A 25262-nucleotide genomic window follows, 5' to 3' on the forward strand; every position below is an offset into this window, starting at 1 on the left:
GAACAAATGTTGTGTCATAATGTTGCTCACTGCTTTGGCAAGACTTGGTACATTACAAGGAAAACATTGCCACACTGTCTCGCCAGTGACCCACATGTTCTGTGTCTTGTGAGGGGCGTGAGTTGTACAGTATTTGGAGCTATCCGAGCAGAGATCGTTCAGTTTTCGATTGCTTCTTAAATGGGAAACTACATCTCTGAGTTATGAAATACCAAAAACTTACTTGGACAACGTTTTTTCTAGCTGCCCGTCCCTGGTTCAATCTCTAATCATATTATCCGAAGAAAACTATTTAATTCAAACATGTCCTTGTATTTTAAAATTTGGCATCAGCATGCTACTGAAATGTTATTTTCTGAGGCATTTGTCCCACCACTTGACAAAGGCCAAAATGATACTGACAGATTCTGTAAGATTAAATAGTTGAGAGATACAGTTTAGATTTGATCTACCAGGGTTTGCTTTTTAAAAACTAGATGATTAAGATTATCCATCACTAGCAGAGGCAGCAACGTTGCACCAAGGTCTGAACGTAGTTGATGTTTAAATGATAAATGCCATGTCATCGTAGAAGTGGAGTTCTCTCTGAGAAGAATAATGCATTAGCAGAAAAAAAAAAAAAACAAAAACCCAGACTCACACTGATAGGCAGGCGAGGAACTGTGGTCAGTTTTGTAATCAGGAAAAAGTTGGCTTCTTGCTCAAGTCCTTTGCCCTTTTTGGCAAGGAGAAACACAAGCAGTGCCAAACTTTAGTGTGGAAGCAGGTCTCCACTTGTCCCATAAGTGGCCTGATAGAATTGCAGTGACTTGTGGATTTAATCAAGATGCCCCCACATAGGGCGATGTATCAGATGGCAGTCGTTCTCCTAGACTTATCCCAGTGTTCCCCCGAGTGGAATAAGTTTCATTCTGTTTCACCTACATTGAGTAACTGGTCATCCTGCAAGGGGACTAACAAAAGTTTCCCTGTTAATCATGGAGCAACAGCGTGGTGGGGAAAATGCATACTGGGTCTCAACGGCACAGAATAAAGTGGAGAGTTGGGCATTTGTATTGCTTAAAAACCTTTAAAAACAAAAAAACTTTTACCAAGGTATAGTTCAAGTTAAAGCAAGCTTCTTGACAGTCCAAATGACTGAGGTAATTATGGGTGTGTAGAACTAGTTTTGTCGATATTCAACCTGACCTCTCAATAAAGGAGTTTCTCCTTCCCTCTCAATGCTGGGAAATTTCCTTGTAGTACAGACACAATGATAATAGTTAAAAGTGTGACTAGTCTAAGATTTTTGGTTGAATATAATGATAGATCAAAATCAATTCTAGAAGTCAGCACAATTTCCTTCTTGTTAATAAAACAGAGCAAAAATTTAAGCCCCGTTCCACTTACAGATACTCCTCAATGTCCCAAGATGTGCTTGAGTCTGGCAAATTTTCGCTTTCTTCCTATGAAATGGCCGTTTCTTCCTCAATTCCCTATCCTCTCTCCATTCTTGCTCTCAGATACCAATGTCTCTCCAACTTAAAAAATGAACACGTTTGTTAAAATGTTAAGATTATGCCAGAGTATAAAGACAAAATGGGGGGGTGCCGGGGTGGCTCAGTCTGTTAAGTGGCTACCTTCAGCCCAGGGTCCTAGGATCAAGCCCCGCGTTGGGCTCCCTGCTCAGCATGGAGCCTGCTTCTCCTTCTCCTTCTGCTCCTCCTCCCCCAGTCATGCTCTCTCTCTCAAATAAATAAATAAAATTTGGGGCTCCTGGGTAGCTCAGTCGGTTGGGCGTCTGCCTTCGGCTCAGGTCATGATCCCAGGATCCTGGGATTGAGCCCCACATCGGACTCCCTGCTCAGAGGGGAGCCTGCTTCTCCCTCTCCTGCTACTTCTGCTTCTGCACTCTCATGCTCTCTCCCAAGTAAATAAGTAAAATCTTAAAAAAAAAAAAAAAAGGACAAAACAGGCAGAAGGATAACACTTTAGAGTGAAACTCTTTATAAAAGTCTAACACTCTGTTAATAAGATGAGAAAACAAGGCCCCCAAAAGACAAGTACACTCTCCAGGTTAAACAGATAGGTAGTGACAGATATGGAACTAGAACCTAGGTTTTTAGGTATCTAATTCCCTGGCCAGCCTACTATTGACCTTCCCCAACTTCTACTCTTATAAGTGTCTAAATTACCTCTTTTAATAAATCAGTCACCATAGGGACAGTGTATAGGGTGAGTTAAGGGGAAAGTATGTTAACTCTTTCAAGGAATATCAGTCAATAACTGTGTCATTCGTTTTTCTATACCCATGGATATGGAGTTGGTGTGGGGAGTTTCTCAATGCCTTTGTCTCTCTTATTCCTACATTTCTTCAATGATGACGTAGGTCACTCACACCACATAATTCTATCTGTGGATCTCAGTTTAGTTTCTGGGGCCAATGGCATTAAGCTGGCCCTCCAGTTGTACAGTGATCTCTTCTGCTATTCAGACAATACAATACACAGATCCGTTCTTTCCAACTATCATCAAAGGGACTAACTGGATTCTTCACCTACTATTATTTCTATTCTCTTTCTTCCCCCCTCAGACACCATTCAACTTGTCTGTCTACTGTCGTAGCTATCCTTTCCAACCCCCTAACACCTCTCACTCACACTGTGCTTCAGCTATTCAAACATAGAATTATTACTAACAGCTAATCATTCCCTAACATCTGAATCTAACGGCATCTATTCCCCTTGGACGGTATTATTTGAGAGCAACAACCTGTCCTATTCGCTGTATTTCACTCATTTATTTATTCAACAAACGTTTATTGGCAAAAAATCAGAATATATTGGCAGGTCTTGAGTTAGGTGCTGGCTTAATGAACAAGACGGATGTGTTCTTATCTTGTGGATTTAAAAAATAGTCAATAGGCAAAAATTACAAATTTATCAACAACTTTTATCAACGTATGGACTGTAGGCTCCATAAATGTTACCTAAACTCTTGACAGCATATCAAGCAATATAGAAAACACCCCAAGTTACTAACAAAATACCTACACAATGTGGATTTTTAATCATACTTTTTATGTTAGTAACTATTAATTTTTAAGATTTATTTATTTGAGAGAGAGAGAGTGTGTGTGTGTATGTGAGTGGGGGAAGGGGCAGAGGGAGAAGGAGAGAATCTTAAGCAGATTCCCAGCTTAGTTGGAGCCACAGAGGGCTCAATCCCAGGAACCTGAGATCATGACCTGAGCTGAAACCAAGAGTCCAATGTTCAACTGACTGAGCCACCCAGGCACCCCAGTAACAATATTTTAATATTTTGTATCACACTGTAGCACCAGGTCACTTGAGAAATAACTTGTTCACTGTGGATATGAAAATGGACAAAAATAAATGGAGCCAATCCCATTTGTATCTAATTAGGAATGTGCTTTGTCCTGAGATACTGAAAAGACTTATTTTATTTTACAGTGATCCACCCATGTATTCCTCAAATAGTCACCAAACACCTTCTGAATGCCAGATATGATTCTAGGTATAGGAGATAAATTCATTAATCATCCAAAGTTCCTATCCTCAATAAGTTTATATTTAACTATATTTACCAAAATTATCCAAATATACCTAAAAGAGTGATCTTTTAGCACATTTAACTTTGAAGGTCAATTAGTATGCACTGATATCAGAAATAATACATCTGCTTAAATAAAGTCATTCCTATCATTGGACAGTATATGATCAACAGAAAATTTATGAGAGCTTTGACATGCATGGGATCATTTCTATCTTCAAGGCCTTAAGATTTCCCAGTGTCCTACTCTTCATAATATCAAAATCTAAGGGATATTAGAATAAGATACATAAAAGAGCATGCCAGTAAATGGCACTATAATGTAAGATGTTGGAGCTGCAGACCATGTCTAGGTGTTCTGCATACCAACTGCGTTATCAGTACTTTGCATCTAAAGGGTACCTTTACAAAGAAGTCTATGGCTTTCTATCCTGAGGATCACCCCCTTTGAAGGCTAGTCCTTGCTAATTCAGCAGAGTGAGGAGGAATGGTAGAAGACCACCTTCTTTATGCACTTGCACAAAAAACTAACTCAGCTTCTTCTACTGAGGGATGTAGGGATCTGTGTGATAGGCAAGTTGAGAAGGTCATCTCCTCTTGGACTTTGGAGACATAGGGGTATGGATGCGACTGTGGGTAGGGTAGACAGGAACAGCAAGAGAAAGAATGAAGATAAGTAGGAACGGCCATATAGTGAGGAAGCTGAAAAACTTACTTAATTCTGTTCTAGTTTATGACACTTGAAAAAAATGTAGTTTGGTATTTGAGAAGGCTATGCTTCAGTATTTTGTCTTCAGTATTATTTATGATTCTTGTCTTTAGCCAAAAGAATCTGAATATTACTCAGCCAAAACCTCCCAAAATTTTAGTACACTTAGGAGAAGGCAACTGGACTAAGAACAGCTGTGCATGATTCAGTAACAAAGAGAATGTCTAAAAATCCATAGTTAATAAAATCATAGTAATATTATATATGTACAAGGTTTTTTAAAGCATTATTCAGTGTTTAAAATAATTTATATCAAATATATCCATAAAATAGAATATTAAATATTTTTGTGTTGCGTTACTCTTGAAAGCTAATTAAAACCTTGCTTCTTTTGGCTGTAGGTTAAATTTGGATTTAATTCTCAAGAGTAAAATTGAATTTTTAAAACTGCTTTAATTGCTTTCTTTTTCTTTTATGTAAAATAAGCTATGTTAGTATTGGTATAAAATAGTGTGTACAGTATTTTTTCTTTTGTTATAACCCAATTTTAAAAGCTGCTTCATTTAATGCTTGAAGCGCTATGAATACTTATGCTGGCCCCTAAAGGTGAGGAGCTCCTTGGGAGAACAAGATCGAACACCTCTTTGTATCTCTAGAGCCTAGCTCAGTGTCTCTAGTTGGCACAGAACACATGTTTATTATTTTTGTTCATGTCGAGAATCTTGATAGAACAGCTGCTTGCACATCTGTCTCACAAGGATCATTCAAGGAAGAGTTTAGAGACCTAATGAACTGACAACATCAGTTTTCTTCTTATTCCAACAAGACATTTCTCTGTGGTACTCCAAAGGACACCAGATAATCGCGAACAAGCAGAATGACTACCTAGGCTCAGCAGTCCCTACCCGGAACTGCTGCCTTTTCCTACGGCAATTAAAGTTGGCTCGGAACACTATCTTCTAGCTGTGGTTGCATCAATTCAGGGTTTCTTCATAGTCACAGGGGACACAACATGGAAGAAATGATGTTCCAATGGGATGCATGCCTAGCAGAGGAACAAATATCCTGAGATGTAAATTCCACTGCGACCATCACAGCAAGCCCAGGACTTCCATGGAAAGAGAAAAAGGAAGGCTGCTGGTGAGAACATCTGTGTTATTTTTTTTTTAAAAGGCGAAGTCCATTCTTCTTTATTCAAAAACTATAATTTAGTTCAGATTTTCAAAAAGTAACATTTTCTATACAGGATTAATATTTCAAACTAATATACCATTTTGATTTAAAGAAAAACCAACTGAAAATTTCCTTTTCTTTCTCCCCTTCAAAAGTTAACTTGCCAGTAATACCTGAAAAAGAGCCTAACCTGTCTAACTACTTTTTAGGGATCAACTAAACACTTTTCAAATTCCTGTACCTTTGAACCAAAGACATCCCACCTAAACTATGTTAACTTGTCTTTGCCTATAATATCTGAAGTTCTCCACTAATGTGGTTTCTAGCATGATAAGATACCATGGGTTGTAGTATCAACAGACCCAGATTTATATTGTGTAAAATCCTAAACCTCTAAAACATATTTTCTTCATTGTTCAGATTTTAACAATTAATTTTTCAAGATCAGTTGTATGGAGATTCCCTAGGTAACATATCTTATCACTGGTGAACCATACTAGAATTCCACAAACATCCTAAAGCAAGCTCAGAACCACAGTGCTATATGCAAGTTCAGTTTATGTAAAATAAACAAATTATCAGTTCTGTAACCGCACCAAAGGAAATACATGGATTATTGAGATCACAGACTTATAAAACTTAATACCAGGGAGATTAATATAGTCAAACTCTTTTACTTTTTCACATAAGGAAAATGAGTTCCAGAAAAATGAAATGATTTGCCCAAGGTATTACCTAGATACTTAGGAGCTGAGTTTGAACTAAACATCAGGTTTCTTCATTCCCAGTCCAAAGCACCAAACTGTGCTTTGTCATGAAAATGATGCAATAAAATGTTCAAATACATTGTTCCGATCCATGACTCCTAATGCCAACAATTATGTTAGAAGTCTATCAGCATGAAAGCATTTGTACTATGATATGATTCACTTAATGTGCATGAATCACCAATGAGATTGCCATAGTTCATCACAGAGTTTAGAGACTTTGCTTTCTACAAAGTAAGTACTTAGTAACAACTTGGTAAATAAAATTCAGTAATATTTGAGCAATCAATTCAGGAATTCATTTTGCTGACAGATGTCCTTTTGCCTCATTCATGTATTCTTTAAGAGTCATCCTAGCATTCTGGAGTTCTTCTGGTAGAAACAGTTGTCTTTTCTACTGACAGTTCCTTGTTCTTACGAAAACGACAAAATTACTATGTGAAAATTTCCATAGTTTTTACTATGGAAAAACTTCGAGGTAATAATACTCTACTTTTTTTTTAAGTACGTTAGAGCTGTATGGTGTTTTTTAACCTCATTTGAAATTCAACAATGCCACTGGGAGGTTATTCAAAGCAAAACAAGAAAATAATAGCAAGTACCAAATAGGGCTTCAATATGGAACCTGGTAATGGGTTTGGGTCATAAAGTTTTATTTTATTTTCTATCAACTCTGTAAATGTTATCGTGAATAAAATGGTCTACTTCTACTAAGTGAACTTGTAAAATCCATACTTGTTTTTGAAGATTCCATACTCCACTTGTATACTATTTCTTCGTGAAACTTATTTACGTTCATGGAACATACTTAAAAGCAACAGCAGGTAATATAAAATGTTAACAATAGGAGAAACTGGGTGACGGTTATATGGGAACTTTCTGTAATACCTCTTCAACTTCTTTGTAAATCTAAAATTATCCCAAAAGAAGAACGTCATTTAAAAAAATAAAGGCAATAGCAATGTCAGTTGATGACTGCTTTTTATTACTTTATTAATCAAGTTGTCATGTGTAAGATTTAAATTTTTGAGGATAAGAATTCATAATATTATAATTTTGGGAGCCTCTTCTGTTCCAGGCACTGATTTATTTCAATTGCCTTTAGTTCTCAAAATTATTCTTTCAGATGAGAAAAGAGAGGTTTAGAGAAATAAGGTGACTTGCCAAAAGTAAAAATGCTTGTAATCGGCAGATTCTGAATTCAAAGCCAGGTCTGTTTGACTATACCACACGAACTAAAGACAAATAGGCAAAGCTTTACAGCCACAAACTATTACCAGATGTTTTTGAAAGATAAGAAAGTGTTTTCTAGTCTTTGTATCCTCTTTCCTCAAAGGAAACATATTAATTTTCCTTAAAGGACAAAGTACACTGTTGCTTTTCTGCGTGTTGTTTAATAACCTTTTATTATTACAGAACCAGTCTACGTTCGTTGTTAAAAATCTAAAAACTAAATTATTTCTAGTACTCAGAGATCATCGATGTTGAACTGTGTTTCTCTCACTGGTTCTTTTTCTGAGCATATGTATTTCCATATACTTGAGTACATACACGCAGTATTTGTACTTTTCAAATAAAAATGAGATATGGTACTTAGTAGTGGCAACCTGTTTCTTCAAGTCAATAATCTTCATCTTTCCACTTTTTAAATGTTCATTTCAAATAATATCCAGTCCATAGCCAATAATATCCAGGCCAATAATATCCAGTCCATAACCAAAATTCCCCCAGCTGACCCAAAATGTTCCTTTTCAGCTGGTTTGTTCCAAACCTGAATCTAATCCAGGATGATGAAATGCATCTGGTTATATGTCCCTTAAGTCTTTTGAAAAGACTTTCCTTAATTTTAAGGCCACTGACTGAAGAGATCAGTCCAGTTATCATGTAGAATGTTTCACCCTCTGGATTCGTCTAGTTGCTTTCTCGTGGTATCATTTAGCTTGTTTCTCTATCCCTGTGTTATTTACAAACTGGGTGTTATATTTTAAGATCTATGAATTCAAGTTAAACATTTTTTACTTGAATGTCACATAGGTAATGTTCTAGACTTCTTGTTTGATCACATCAGAGACACAGCATATGATTGACCAATGATGATGCTAAGATCGACTACTAATTTAGAAGGACGATAGTCAGATCTTTCCACTGTAAGGTTACTTTTTTCTCCTTGCAACTAGAAAGTAATCTGTGTGCTGTGACTTTGGCATACATGGCTGTTCAGTTTCATCAATCGCTCACTTAAAGATTTTAACACATTTAATAATCTTCTCCTGAATCAATACTTTGAGTTTATAAAATGAAGCTTTTCTAATTCTAATTCTATCACTCCATCCGCATTTGTTAGCTGCCCTTTTCCGATGAGGTAGGGCTTTCCTTTGGGAAGTACAACTATGTGGATACCCTGAAACAGTTCCTACTAACAAAAGAAGAATAAATATCTAATCTGTTCTCTGTCATTAAAAAGGTAGATATCTTTAACACCAAACTTTCTTGGTTGGGCATATCTGTATCTTCTGTTCATTGAATATTCCTATCATAAAATATTTATATACGTAAGTTTCTTTTTTTTTTTCAATCATTTCTAAAGAATTTTATTTCAACTTCAATTTTCTCTGTTATCCTTGGTTCTGACAGTTACAACCAGGACACCCATCTGCTCTGGTTCTTTTTCTTTTTATGGTATATACAAAACCACTTATCACCCCCTAATAAGATAACTAATGCTTCAGTTTTACCAAACAATTTCCATCAACAGGGACTTTCAGTTTTTATCAAATGTTTATTCTTTAATTATAGGGGATAAGTAGAATACAAACTTGTTCTTCCAAAATCATATTGTGTGTCAGCAAAGTTTTAGGAAGAGAGTCTAAGATTCCTGACAGGTTTATGGACTAATTAAACCACATTCCAACCACCAAGTTTGTTCTTTATACCCCAAGGTTGCTTTTCTTCAAATACACTAAGCTCTAGGAAGTAAGATTCTATGTTTCTATATTTACAAACATAAACCCCACTGTAATAAACTTTTCATTTTAAACATCCAAAAACATCTTATTAAACACAAAAGGAAGGTAAAGACAGACAAGAAATAACTTTTTCAATTCTAAAATGAGCACACACATCCCAACAGAAATAAAAACAAAACTGAGTCTTAAGTCAGTCCTCCTTCTAATTATGTTTTTATTTATCTACTGCACACGGTCAGATGAATAGCTCAAAATGCCTAAAGTCATTCTGGGCAAGTTGACAAGGATCCTACACATTGAAATGAGAAGTGGGAAGAAGGCCAGATTGCTTAATTGTTACTTGGGAATCTGAGGAGGTAGACAAGCCAAAATCTTTATGGGGATCCAAAGAGTACAACTTCTTCCTTAGGCAGCAAGAGAAAACAATGGGCTAGATTCTCATTCTGTGTAATTTTATAGGATGATTCCATTGTATCGTCCATTGTCTCTTTTATGTACTGCCTGAAGGGGAAGTGTATTGTTATCGATGGAAGAGCATCCATAAGAGTTATAGAGGATGAGAACATAGCCTCTGGGAGATTAATGAATGATGCGGCATTCAATCTAGTATGTAACTGAGATAAACATCCTGGGAACTGCATACCCGAAAGACCTATGCAATAAGGTCAGGAGGTTTTAGTAACCAAGAGTTAATGAGACAAGCAATATGCCAAGCTGATTAAAGGGTCTTTGAAAAGAATATTGTGGGTGGGGCGGGGGGACGATAAACAGGAGATTGAGAGAGGGTAACAGAAATGTGAGGATGAGGTTGTCATATCTATAGGAAATCTCAGAGAACTTATCATCTAACCCCCTCTTCATTTGCAGATGGGGAAATCAAGGCACAAGGAGGTTAAGTGACTTTTGCTGAGGCCTTTCCCAAGATAATATAGAGTTAATGCCAAAGTCAGAGCTAGAATAGAATCCATGATCTCCTAATCACTGGATGCTCTCTCCAGTTCCACCAAAATAGAGTTTTTTCAAACAGGTCTCCTTACCACTTGGGGGGAGAAGGGGATATCTTATGGATATGTACTTCAAGGAAGTCCTACTTAAAAAAAAAAAACAAAACTTTATAAAAAGCTTTATTTAACAACTTCATTGAGGTATATTTTATATATCATTAAGATTCATTTCAAGTATACGATTCAATGAAATCTGGTAAACTTACCGAGTTTTGCAACCATCATCATAAATCAGTTTTAGAACATTTTCATCACCCAGTAAGATCTTTCATGTTGATTTACAATCAATCCCAGTTCCTGCCTCCGATCCCAGGCAACCACAAATCTACTTCTCTGTCCTTATAGATTTGCTTTTACCGGACATTTCGTATAAATGCAATCATGCAATATATGGTCTTGCGTCTGGCTTTCGTTTTTGGTTTTGTTTTTGTTTTTTAAATAAGTAGGCTCCACGTCCAATGTGGGGCTTGAACTCACAACCCTGAGATCAAGAGTAAATTAAATGCTCTACTGACAAAGTCAGCCAGGCGCCCCTCTGGCTTTTTTCACCTAGGATTATTGTTTGGAGGTTCAGCCATGTTGTAGCATGTATCAGTAGTGAGCTCCTTTTTATTGATGAAGAATCTAGGTCAGGTGTGGATGGCATACCATATTTTGGCTATCCATTTAGTTGATGGACACTGAAATTGTTTCCAAGTTTTGATAAAAAGTGTTCAATTCTATATTTTCAATTTTCCTTTCATTCTAATGATAAAAAAAACTGAAATAATTTATATTTTAAATTATCTGGCTATCTGGATTATCTGGGTGATTTTGTAACCAAATACATGCAGGTTCAGTGCCAGTGTTTGTATTTATGATTTCATAAACTCAGATATGTGCCCAGGATTACTACTTTAGTTGTCCAGGATTCATGACAGAAGGACACAGGTAGACTTTTAACATGTAAATGATTCATCTGAGCTAAGTGAAAACCAAATGAGGCCCAGTAATATTGTCAGGAGGACTGTTTCACAGAAGAGAGTAGTCAGAGAAAAGGTGATGGAGAATTTAATCAGAGGCATTGAACAGCGCGGGCTGTAGAACCTCAGAAACAGGTGTTAGGACAGTCATTTCCATTTTGAATTATTAATTCGAAGTTAAGAATTTTGTAACTTGTTATTTGATTCGTTTTGGTTGTATGTAAGAGCTACACGCATCAAAAGTTTATGGGTGGTTTTGTACATATTTAAGTTACGTTATGATAAAAATTATGTGAACGCTGAGAATCCTAAGAAGTAGTTTCCTTAAAAGAAGTCTGTGCTTTTACTCAAATACTAATAAGACATAGCTATATAAAATAACTGAACCAGACTTTGAAAGTGTTTCTAACCCTTTTATTTTATAGATAAAGAAAAAAGAAGTGGTATGATTTGTACGAAATGATACAGTCAGTCAGTGATCAAGCTAGAGAGACTCTTACCTGCCATTGCTATAAAACATTTATTCCAAGTTGTATATTGTTAACCTCATTGAGCCTTTAGTCATTTTATAAATAAGATATTCACTGAGATTGAGACGAAACAGATTCATTTTCTAAACCATTTCTACCAATGACTGAGTAATGATTATAATCCAAACCTTTAATTGAGGATCTAACATCTGGTAGTCACATAGCTGGCATGGGGAAGAAGAAAAGATGTTTTAGCTAAATTCAAGAGTCAAGAGACAGAATGGTATACATAATTGGAAAGTGGAAGACCAGGGTTCAACTCTTCAGTTCTGCCACTAACCCTGTTTACAAACTCAGGCAAGTCACAATGGCTCTGGTCGTAATTCCCAAATTTTAAAGTAGAAATAAGGAAAGGTGGGTAGAGTAAATGACTTCTAACATTTCCCTTTAGCTCTTCCATTCAATAAATTGTGAGTGTTTAGGTCTCATCTATTATAAACTCTTGTTCTTAATTAGAATCACACCTAACCTCTGCATAGGTTAATAATATTGCTATAATCCACCCACACATTCACCTACTCATCCACCTTATTGTTCACTATTTCCTAACATGTAACTTAAGTTCTATTCAAAAGGATATTATCTAGTCACTCCTATGTACCTATGGCATATGGTAGATATTCAATAAATGTGGAGTGGGTGCATTACTGTGTGAATGAATGTGTATATTCTTATTTTCTGTCATCCACCATGACTTGTTTCTGGCTTCTTGATCTTATTTATAACATTGAAGGATATTTTCTTGATTAGCACAAAGTAAATGCTCTTTGAATATCAATTTATTATTTCTAACGCCTAATAATTCAATTTACGTAGAGTCACTACCACATAATTTACAGCTAAGCTGTTTAATAGATGTTTGTTTTATTCCTCCAGGTATATTGTCAAGTCCTTTGGAAACATGAGAGGGTATGCTTTTTATTTCATTTATTCTTTTTTAGTACAGCACTAGATGTTCAAGATTTAACTGATTGTTAATTCCAAACAGATAATACACTGTCTTTTCAAAGGCCTTCAGGAAAGTATTCTACTCCAAATTTAAATGTCCACAGGAAATTCAGCCTCCCTGTTTTACTTTCAGAAGAGGTTCTAAGAAAGATGATTACTTTTCTTTGAATACTGCCCCTGTACAATCCTAAAGACCATTACTCAAAACAACATTCCTCTTCCTTACACCTTCTTTTCCCAGCTAAAGAATCAGTTTCTCAAAATTAGCTGTTTAGACCAGATTCAGTTTTTGGTACTTGAAAATTCTAGCATAATTAATTCTTTCAGTTGCATACATAAAGAGTCTTGGGCTGTGAAAGAGCACAGGGTTCTAATCAAGGCTCTACTGCTTACGAATGTCTTTGGGCAAGTCACTGAGCACTTCTGGGCTTCAATTTCCCCATATATATAAAATGGAAAGTAACATCTACCCTGCCTTATAAAGGATATTATGAGGATTAAATATTTTACTATCTGAAAAAAACTTTACATATTTTAAAGCTCTATGCAAATGTAAGCTATTATTATTTCCCTATTGTTGCTAGAACACTAAAAGCATTTTCCTTATGGTTATAATTTAAGAGCTCCATTGAACACACATTAAAAAATATATACATGTAAGAAGGTTGAAAGGAGCTATGCTATTGTTAGTTATTTCTGGGTGATGGGATTATCAATGACTGTTTTTTGCTTTATAAATTTCGACATATTTTTCAATAGTAGCTACCACTCTTAGAATCTAAAAAGTTATTTTAAATAAAATAAAGACTCTATGCAACAATTGAGTATTAAAAAATAACAGCCGTCAAATCTGGAGGACTCTTTAAAAGAAAATATCAAGCAAGTCTTTTATAGTTAATAAAATTAAGTTTCTGAGTAGATTATTAAGGTAAATGGCAGAGACATTCAGCTAAGCTTTTCAAAGAAGAGGACGGTTATCAAGAATAATATGTTTCCATTTTTCTAAAGAACTATTATCTTCCATCTTTTTTTTTTTTTTTTTTTTATTCTGTGAAGTGTTTCTGCTAGATATCAGCATCACCAGTCCTCAAAGAGTATCAAGAGGTGAGAGACTCACAACATGGAAAACCTCAGACAGGAAGCTTAACGTTAGTATTGCATAAAAGATACCACAAACTCCTGACCTGGTTCTTGTCCTCCGCCTCTCCCCACTCCCCATGAGCAGCCAGCATGAATCTGAGGGATCTTATGATGCTCAGAACGCATTCACAAACCACTTTCCAGCTCAGTTCACATCTTATTTACCGAGAATTCTGATCAGTAGCCTTTTGGTTCCAGCACTGTCCCAACTCCAATATCATTTCCCATTTAATATGTTCTCATCACTCCCAGACCTGACTGGTGTCTCTGAGGGATGAAATAAGATGACCATATACTTAATTACCCAACGTGGGACACTTTCAAGAGTAAAAGAGGGCAATATTAAAAATGACACTCAAGGAACAGGCATAAACTGAGACTGTCACAGGCAACCAGGGATATAATCACTTTAAAATTCAGCAGAGTGGGGGCACCTGGCTGGGTCAGCATGCCACTCTTGATCTCGAGGTCGTGAATTCAAGCCCTATGTTGGGCATGTAGCCTACTTTTAAAAAAATTTCAATAAAGTGAGGAGATGTAAGAGAGGAGAAGCTTCATGATGTCTTTGGTCCTGGCCCTGAAACTAGGTCAAGGCTGCCACTGTTCATTGCACATTGCCTTCCACTTCTAATGGTTGTTTGCTCTTGAATGTAGGAACCATATGAACACTTTCATTGGAAATTTATAATTAAATGTGGTGAAGCAAATTTTCTTTGTTTGCTTTTCTCTTCTTCTTTTTTTCTTAATGTGAAAGGTTCACACAGGGCAGCTGTTTTGCAAAGAAGGGTGTGAATTGCAAAGGTTTTGCCCTAGGCTGTCTCGCATTAAGAACTGTTGCATCTGGCCACTTTCCAAGCAACCAGATGTGAAGTAAGTAATGCCCATTTGGATTACAAATCTCATTTTAATATCTTTCAACATAAATAACAATAATAGTCAATATATTTATTTCAAGGCTTCTAAGAGGTGAGAGACCTTAACCACACAAGAACTATACTCTAGAAACGCTAGAGAAAACAATGACCCTATTACAAGTATTTTTAAATGACCAAAAAAGCTTATTTCAATGATGGCAGTAAAATAAACTTCGTTTGATGGCTAACCAAAGCATCACATTTGTAAAGATTTTTTAAAATTTTATTTATTTGAGAGAAAGAATGTGAGTGCAAGCGGGGAGCAGAGGCAGAGGGAGAGGGAGAAGCAGACTCCCCACTGAGCAGAGTTGATGCAGGGCTCAGTTCCAGGACCCTGGGATCATGACCTGAGCCAAAGGCATACGCTTAACCAACTGAACCACCCAGGTGCCTCCCCCAAAGCATAAAATTAACCAAAGCATCAAAAGTAACAAAGACCCGAATAATGCAATTCAGTAAATTCTTAACACCTGGGAAGTCTTAATCATAAGCCTTAGCTATTGAAATTATTGTATTTCATCCCATACAGATGACCTAAGGCAATACAGGCTTTGATATATACTTTGGAGAGTACAGACTAAAAAGCATTTCAACATTCCTAACAATAAACCCTTTATATCAGTCTGAAACTACAAGTGAATGGATTTAGCTACCTTGAAAGAAAATTAACAATAATTTTTAGTATTCTCAGTTTTGTAGTGTGATGGGTCCATTAATTGGATGGGCCTTGTGATCCATCAGATTAGGCTATTCTGGTAACAGTTCATACTATTCATGTCCATAAGCATAAATGAGACTAAGACTTGGGAATATGCAAAATAAAGGAAAGAACTAGAAATAAACTTAGAGCAGATAAGTTAAACTAGCTATACAGTAGGATAATGGAGATAAAAATAGGTCAAGTGAACAGGAGAAGTAAATGTTGAGACACAAAGTATCTGTTGGAAGAATTCAGGATAGGGCTACTTACACCACAAAATATAAAACGATCGGTAACACTAGCATAGTCTAAAATTTTGAAGTATACAAAGCACTTTTACATATATTATTTATTTTGTCTCAAGAGGTAGGAATTATTTCCATTTTATTGAAAACTGAGGCTCAGGGAAGCTAAGTGACGGCCAAGATCATTTGACCAGAAAGTACACTGTGAACCTAAATATTTAACACAAATTAACAAACATCTGCTGAATGAATCCAGTCACAAAACTTTGCTATTTACAAGCTAGTGTGGGAAATACAGAGAAGGGTAAGCCTACCCTTAAGAAATTTGTATCTTGACAAAACAAGTTGCAAAGAGGTGAAAAGTTAAGTAATAACGATTCATGATTTGAATAGATTCTAGCCAATGATAGAAGAGATGTCACAAGGTAGCACCTGGTTAATTGCCAAATAATTGAAAAATGACTAAGTTTCACAGGGAATCCTGAAGAGCATGTCAAAATGGGATGGATCATAGAAAAGTCTCCATGGAAGAAATGGGATTTCCACGAGGGCTTATATATGAGCAAGGTATATACCAGAAGAGAGTGACCTCCTTCGAGACAAAGACCATGTTTCTATGTCACTTCCATGTCTGTGTCACAGAACCTCAATATCACTGCATGATTAAAGATCTCTGTCTGGCTGACTGATGAACTGATTAACAACTGGATGAATAAACACATGGATGGGAAGTATGGAGCATTCTAGACAGGGGTAAGGGGTGAAAGTGTGCCTGGGGGGTAGCGAATGCAAAAAAATGACTGTGCTTAGCCAAGGTTAGAGGTGTTAGGAAGAACAGAATAGTAGCTAGAATGTAGGTCTCCTGACTTCCAGTGAGGAGCAGAGGTGTAAATGGAAAGAATACTAGTTTTAAAATTAGACAAACTTAAGCTAGAATCCCAGTGCCACCCCACGCCCAGGCTGTAACTTTGGGCAAGCTATTGAACCACTTCCAGACTCAGAAATCAGGTATGTAAAGCAGTTAGGAGTGGTTGGCACAGAGTTAAGTACAAATGCTAGTTTTCTTCTCCCCAGACCCCATTTTAAAGGGTATTTTACTTTATTAAACAATTCACTTTGGTATTGCTAGCATTGGGAATATCCCCTGGGCACCTGCCTCATGACTTAATTTACTCAAACCTAATTTAGATGTAACTTTTCAGATGGCTCTTTACTGCACACATATATGTATTTGTCATGTCAGTAGAATAATTCGAAAGGGCTGCATTATATATGAGGTAAGCGATCAAAGAATATACATTTTGATGAGATTAACTGTGCTGAGGAATATACTGATATAGCTGGTTTTACTGAGTTAGAATTATAGAAAAAGCCAGATATTAAATAAAAACAATTGCAATGTAACTTTTATTCACTATTAAATACCCTTAATGTACTGAAAGTTGTTCCTATACCTTTAGAAAAAATGGATAAATGCTAAGGGGGAAAAAAAAAAGCAGTTAAAAAGTGATTTGTTTTTTAAAGTAGCTTCCAGAGCATTTCCTGAGATAATCTTCAATATTTTCTGTATCTTCAGAAAAATGTCATTTGCTATTCAAAATGAAACTAAGACATTAAAAGTTCTCAAATCATCAATTCAGTTATCTAAATTGAATTTAAATTCTATTTCACCTCACAATATCTATCAAGATGGAAAAATGGCTTATTGTGTTTCAGAAAGATTTTATACGACCAGAAATGAAAAGGGTTTTTTAGTTGGCTGAGTTAACCAGAACTTCAATTCACCAAGAACAACGTATACATTGTACATCCCAGTTTATCAACATTTCACGTGACTAGATTTTGGCAAAAGGACTGGAAACATGTTTAATTTGACAATCAGTAGCATAAAACTGTCTCTGGATGTAAGGTAGGCAGACATTTATGGAACCAATCATTTGACTTTTCCATCAGAGAGCAGGCCCCCGGATGCGGGCCTCTCTTCCACTGCTCTGTCTCCCTCCTGGCTCCTGAGATACCAATTACCCTACCACCAGGGTTGCTCCTTCCTCAAGGCTTTGTCTTAGGCTCTTTCACTCTTCTAATTCCATATGCTCTTCCCTAAGCAATCCCACTATAGAACGTTTCCAATATCATGGATAAATTGAAACCAGATCTGTATCTCTGCTCTGGCTGCCTCTTCTGTGCCACAGCTCTGTATTTGGACAACTATTTGAGCCACCCACTGAAATAGCTCCTAGGCAACTCAACTGCAAATGGTCCAAAACTGCATTCATCATCTATTCCCCCAAACTTGTCTCCTTCAGTGAGCCCTATCTTTAATAAAAAGCTCCAACAGTCTCCCAACTGATCATGCCCCCCAAAAAGGAAGTCATAACTGACTGCTACAATACCCACATTCAATCAATCACCACACCCTTTTGATTCTACTATTAAATATATTTAGCCACTTCTCTCAGTCCTCTCTTTCAACCCTAAGTCCTCTCTTTCAACCCTATCTTTCCTGTAGATTCCTAAGTGGTCTCCCCGTATCTTTATCGGCCCTTATCTCTTCTCTAATCAATTATGTACCGCAGCTAGAGTGCCCTTTTAAAGATGCAACTCAGATTACGTCACTTCCTTACTGAAACTCTGTATTGACTCCTAACTGTCTTAAATCTATACTGGAGGCATGCCTGGGTGGCTCAGTCAGTGAAGCATCTGCCTTCGGCTCAGGTCATGATCCCAGAGTTCTGGAATCAGGCCCTGCATCAGGCTCCCTGCTCAGCAGGGACCCTGTTTCTCCCTCTCCCTCTGCTGCTCCCCCTGCTTACGTTCTCTCTCTCTCTGTCAAATAAATAAATACAATCTTAAAAAAAAAAAAAAGGAATTAAAAATAGAAAAAAAAAACCTATACTGGAATAATCTGGTCCCTATTTATCTTGGAAGCCTCTTTTCACTCCTTTTCCCACCTCAGACCCCCCCCCCACAAGTTATTTCCTCTGTAACGCTGCCCTTCTCAAAGCTCGCTTCAGCTAACTCCTGCTCTCGCTTCAATTGTCAGCATAAAAATCTCTTGTCTGAACCCTCAGACTAGGTTAAACTACCCTACTATCACTTGACACAACACCTATTATCATTCTTCTCCTTTGCACACTTGTCATTTTAGTTATTACTTGTTCATCTGCTTCTCTACTACATTTTAAACTCAGTGATGACAGGATCCCGGCAGTATCCCCACCGTGGCACAAAGAACACTGAAGGAAGGCTTTGAAGACTTGGGTTTTAGTGCTGGTTGGTTTTATTAACTTGCTGTGTTATTCTGGCAAGTCATTTAACTTCTCTAGGCCTTCTTTTTAAAGGGAAGGCGTTGGTTTTGATCAGAGTTTCTTAAGCTTCACTAATGTATGGGTCCCTTTTAAAGGAAGAAAAAAATCTTAGACACCTGCCAAGGTTGTGTCCTCAGATTCCCCAGAGGTCCTGCTACCCCCAGGTGAGAAAAGCGATACAAGACACCATTAAATGTCCTTGAATTGTGAAATCTGGGCTTTATAATGACCTTTTATAAAGGTCATTATAAATCTAAAAGGACCTTTTAGATTATTATTAATATAAAAATGTAATATTTTTAAATTCTAAAACTCTCAGATCCCAAGAATATATTTGTAGATCCCCATGAATATGTGGATCCCAGTTTGAGACAGAGATGGCCTCCTCCTGGTCTAAAATTTCATCATTCTAAGAAAATGAAAATGGATGTTTATTTTCTAGAGTACTTCATAATGATTCATACCCCCCACATGGGCTTCCCCTCCACCCCTGCACATGGGCTCATTAAACTGAGATTTGGGAAAGAATAGAAGGAAATTCACAGTAATAAGGCATTCAGAAAAAAAAAATCTATCATTTGAAGAGAGATTCTTAGGTACTGATTTAGTAACAGGATGAAAAGTATTTGACCTTAAGTCAATGTATATGGCAATGAATGACTGATAGTATAATTTGAGTCCAGAGAAATGCTTTCTATCATTTGATTATATAGAGAAGTATATGAGAACATAAGAAGTGAGAAAACAATAAGAAGGCAAAAGGCAAACAGCCCAGTTTAAAAAAAAGGCAAAGGACATGAATAGACATTTGACCAAAGGACATGTGAATGTCCAATGAGCACATGCACAGATACTCAACAGCATTAGTCATTAGGGAAATGCAAATCGAAACCACAATGAGATAACAGTCTAACCTACAAGAATGGCTCTAATCAAAAATATGGAAAACAACAAGAGTTCAGGAGAATATGAAAATTGGGACCCTCGCATTGCTGGTGGGAACGTAAAACAGTGCAGTAGCTACGGAAAACAGTTTGGCAGTTCCTCAAAAAGTTAAACACAGAATTATCATATGAGCCAGCAATTCTACTCCTAGGTATCTACTTAAAAGAACTGAAAACAGGGACTCAAACAGATACTCGAACACCTGAAGGTTCATTGCAGCATTATTCATACAAGTCAAAAGGTGGAATCAACCCAAGTGTCCAGCAACAAATGAATGGATAAGCAAATTGTGGTCTATATGTACAATGGAATATTATTTTGCCAAAGAAGAAATGGGAGTTCTGATACATGCTACAACATGGATGAACTTTGAAAATGTCATGCTAAGTGAAATTAATAATACACCAAAGACAAATATTGTATGATCCCACTTACATGAAATAACTGGAATAGGCAAATTCATAGAGACAAAAAATAGGACAGAAATATCCCTGGGCTGGTGGTGGGGACTTACTGTTTAATGGGTGCAGAGTTTCTGTTTGGGATGATGATGATGAGTTTTGAATACAGACAGGGCAGATGTTTGCACAACGTTGTGAATGCAATTAATGTCACTGAACTGTACACTTAAAATGGTTGAAATGGGGCCAACAGACACATGACAAGATGCTCAACATCATAATGATCAGGGAAATGCAAATCAAAACCACAATGAGATCACCTTACACCTGTCAGAATGGCTAAAATTAAAAAAAACATAAGAAATAACAGGTAGTGTTGAGGATGTGGAGAAGAAAGAACCCTTGTGCATTGTTGGTGGGAATGTAAACTGGTATAGCCACTGCGGAAAACCGTATGGAGGTTACTCAAAAATTTTTTTAAAAATACCATATGACTCAATAATCCCACTACTCAGTATTTACTCAAAGAGAATGAACACGAGTTCAAAAAGACATATGCGCCTCTATATTTATTGCAGCACTAATTATGATAGCCAAGATACGGGATCAACTAAATGAACAGATAAAATATGCAATACATGCGCACACACACACACACACTGGAATACTATGAGGCCATAAAAAAGGATTAGATCTTGCTATTTGTGACAACATGGATGGACCTAGTAATAATTATGTTAAGTGAAGTAAGTCAGACTAAGAAAGACAAATACTGGGGCGCCTGGGTGGCTCAGTCGTTAAGTGTCTGCCTTTGGCTCAGGGAGGGATCCCAGAGTCCTGGGATCGAGCCCCACATCAGGCTCCTCCACTAGGAGCCTGCTTCTTCCTCTCCCACTCCCCCTGCCTGTGTTCCCTCTCTCGCTGGCTGTCTCTCTCTGTGTCAAATAAATAAATAAAATCTTTAAAAAAAAAAAAAGACAAATACCATATGATTTCACTCATGTGAAATCTAAAAAGCAAAACAAATAATAAAAAACAAAAATAGAATGAAACCTATAAACACAGAGAACAGAGGGAAGCAGGGGTGTGGCAAACAGGGTAAAGAGGAGGAGTGGGAGATACAAGCTTCCAGTCATGGAAATAAAAGGTACAGCATAGGGAATATAGTCAATGACATCATAATAGCATTGCATGGTGACAGATGGCAGCTACACTTGTGCGAAACGTAGCATAACATACAGAGATGTTGAATTGCTATGTTATACACCAGAAACTAATGAAACATTATATGCATCAACTATTTTCAAATAAAAAAATTTGAAAAATAAAATAAAAGGAAATATAAATGGAAAAGAAAATGGTTAAAATGGCAAGTTTTATGTTAAATATATTCTACCACAATAAAAAACAGTGAGAGAAGAGCTTGTTATTTACTGGTCGGACAACTAAACCATTAATGACCTAATAGAGATATAAAATACACAAAACATTGTTTTAGTAGAAAAACTTGTTCTACAATCAAGGATCTCAAGAATTAGCAGTACTGGGGTGTCTGGGTGGCTCAGTCGGTTGAGTGGCTGCCTTCAGCTCAGGTCATGATCCCAGGGTCCTGGGATGGAGCCCCACATCGGGCTCCCTGCTTAGTGGGGAGCCTACTTCTCCCTCTTCCTGTGCCGCTCCCCTTGCTTGTGCCCGCTCGTGTGCACTCTTTCTCAAATAAATAAATAAAATCTTAAAAAAAAAAAAAAAAGAATTAGCAGTGGTAAGTGTATGACTAATCACCTACTCATATTTGGAATTATGGAGGTCCCCATAACTGGTTTACACCTATCAAGCAGCACAAATTCTAATTGTATGGCTCAAGTTAATTACTAACCATCCTTAGTGATGAATGTTAGAGGCCTCAAGGGTAACTGAAGAACAGCTGACCTGCAAGTCTAAATATACTGATCTCTTATTATCCTTTGTATCCCCTTCTAGTAGAGACAATAAGTGGTGAAATGAATTTCAGAATCCAGGAGAGAAAAGTTACATCACAATCGTTGTGCACAGTATGTTCCGAGAGCAGAACCTAATGCTATTTCTTCCAATTTTCACCTTATAGAACACATGCTTTGCAAGGGAAAACAGAACTCCAGTGCCATTCAGAGACTAAAGAATTAATTTTGTTCGTTCAATTTGTTTGCTTTGTTTTACAACTTGACAAGTGATTCTAATAGACGTGCTCTTCTTCGTTGAAACACCCTGGTAGTTTAGCACCGCTTTTGTGACATGCCTATGTTTCAAAGGTCTTTCCCAAATGTATCCAGCGTGCTATGAAACAAAATGCTCACCCTTGCTACCTCTTCAGATGCTGAGGTGGAGGCCTTTCTCAACATTGCCAACAAGGCCTTCATGCCAGCTGTCGTCCCTGCGTTCTCTGCTACGGTCTTCATGCTCTTTTGATTTGGACGCTTCGCTCTCTTTGAAAAATCTTGCCAAGTAAGTCAAAAGAGATAACATCCTTCATTTCACTCAAGCTGCTTGGAATTAAACCCCTGAGTGAGAAAGGTAACATCTATTTATAATAAATATTCTGTTCTTCAGGCTTCTCTTCTCTGGACTTCTTACAGAATACCCAGAGGCCAGACTCTCAAATTATCTAAATATAAACAAAATGCCTGTTTCCTGACTGAGACCTCATCTGCCAAGATTCCACTCAGACTACTGATTTATAGACGGCTCTAACTCTCGAAGTACAGGAGACTCTAACAGACGTGGTGACACTGCCCATGGTCGGGGAGACAGAACAGCTAAAATAAAATCCACAGCACTCCAAAGAGGAAGAAGCAAATTGGGGTAAAACATCCAGTTTCCTTCTTTTTTCTTTTCTTTTTTTTTTTTTACCACTCAATATTTTTCACTCTGCCTCTTGTATTTTAAATTACAAGATAACCTTTTTGATATAACTTATATGTGTGTCATAGTAAACTGGATATTCTTAAAATAATACTGTGTATTTTGAAAAAAATAAATACTTAAAATTGAGCAAACTTTTTTAAAAAAAGATTTTATTTACTTATTTGAGATAGAGTGAGAGAGAGAGAGAGAGCAGAAATAGGGCAGAGGGGCAGAGGGAGAGGGTTCGATCCCAGGACCCCAAGACCATGACCGGAGCCAAAGGCAAACACTTAACTGACTGAGCCACCCAGCCATCCCCTGAACAAATATGTAAGGAAGAAATTTAAAAAATCAATTATCCTTTCCCTTCAAGTTCATAGTCTCACAGATGGCTGATTCCACAAGCTATGCTACTATCTTGACCAAAAACCCAGGATAACTAACCATACAGCTTCAGCTGAGCATTCAGTTTTTGGATACTTGGTCGTCTTGCCCAACATTTCAGTTTCTATCCAAGAATCAAAAAGTCATTTATTGAAGTCTTCATTTTTATGTAACCCATGTAAACCAATACTGTAAATCTCCAACTCAGGATAAGGAAGGACCAATGACAAACTTGAAGCTCAGTAATGAAAGGGATGGAAAGACCTCTTCAGATCACCAGATCACTGAAGGTGAAGTTGACGAACAGTGAAATGTCAGCTCGGGCTCTAATTCTTTATCAGAAAGATGAGAAGAATCAGTGACTCCCAAAATAGCACTAAGTAAAAATGAGAATATTCTAGAAGGTAGTATAAAGTATATAAAAAACATGTATTTGGGAACATATTCCTAGAGTCGATTTTCTCACTTAAGAACACTAGCCAGGGATGTCTCTGTTGATTTTGTTACAGCTGTAACTTTTCCACCATACCAGGCATTAAAGTTACAAATTGGCTTGCTGTTCTAGTGATCTGGAAAAAGTATACGCTGTTTCACTGAACTGCTGTAAATTTAAATCCATTTCCTCTAGTTCTTAGCTTCTTTTGGCAAAATACTTCTAACTAAAAGTGTGATCAACTACATTGTCATACTTCAGGCTTTTTACAATTCCATCTACGGTGGGGAGGTAGTAAGAACTCATAAGGAAGTAACGTATTATGGTGACATTTTATAACCTTTAGCAAGCCTTGGGACAACTGAAATCACGTGTTTCAGATGGAAAGCGTTACTAAATTTGGGATGACTTCTTGTGGCTTTTTTTTTTCTTTCTTTCTTACACCGGCACCACTAAATTTTTCAGAAATAGATTTCTGGGTTTTTTCTAAGTTGCTTTTCCTTCATAACATAAAACACAATTCCTTCTTCAGTAAAGAAATGTTCTTGGTAAAATTTAAGTTAACAAAAGATGGGAAACTAGGATACTAATTCATTTTTAAGTTACTACACAAGATAATTTTGAAAAATCCTGAGACTTCCATTCACTGTCAGTCAATCCCCCCCAAGTATAGTTCCTTTTTAACACGAAATCAAACTCATAACCAAACAAAAAACAATTAAAATGAGACAAAAACAAGGCAGGTACATAACTGTCTTAACATAATATGTTTCTGAATTGTCATGGGGGAGACTGATAAGAACAATTAAAGCAGAGAAACAACATGGGAAGAGCAGGAAGCCTCTACTGGTGACCTTCTATTTTGTAATTCAGCTTTCATTCATTTACTAAGTATTCATTGAGTTGTTACTGTGTAGCAGGCCTCATGCTCTATGCTAAGGACACATCAGAGAGCAGGATGACAGTCCTTGCCTTCAAGAGTTTACAGTCAGCAACACCCTCAGACATTTTAATAATTTTTAATAAGGGGGGAGGAAGGATACATTCAGAAATTTTGACTTGTGGACCTTATATTCTAAAAGTTTCCTTTGTTTTATTTTAGTTATTCCTGCAAATTCCTCTGATATATGAAGCTATATGATTGCCCTATCTGTGAATAGATCAAGGCTGTCCCATTCTGTATGTATGGAAAATTAAGTATTGGAAGGGTCTTTGAAGATCAATTGGTCTAACTTAACCTAATTTGTCTAACATATGAGGCTAGAAGAGCGAAAGAGACTTGATTAAGGTCGCTTGGCTGC

At 36.9% G+C, this 25262-nt stretch overlaps 1 protein-coding gene across 1 annotated transcript in view; it reads right to left on the minus strand.

Annotated features, from left to right (window-relative positions):
- Positions 1 to 25262, minus strand: part of PPARG (peroxisome proliferator activated receptor gamma) — a 154629-nt gene that overhangs the window by 97138 nt on the left and 32229 nt on the right. The gene's annotated exons all lie outside the window — the stretch shown is intronic.

Source organism: Ursus maritimus, unplaced genomic scaffold, assembly GCF_017311325.1.
Source record: "Ursus maritimus isolate PB19 unplaced genomic scaffold, ASM1731132v1 scaffold_14, whole genome shotgun sequence".
In the NCBI taxonomy this organism is placed as follows: domain Eukaryota; kingdom Metazoa; phylum Chordata; class Mammalia; order Carnivora; family Ursidae; genus Ursus; species Ursus maritimus.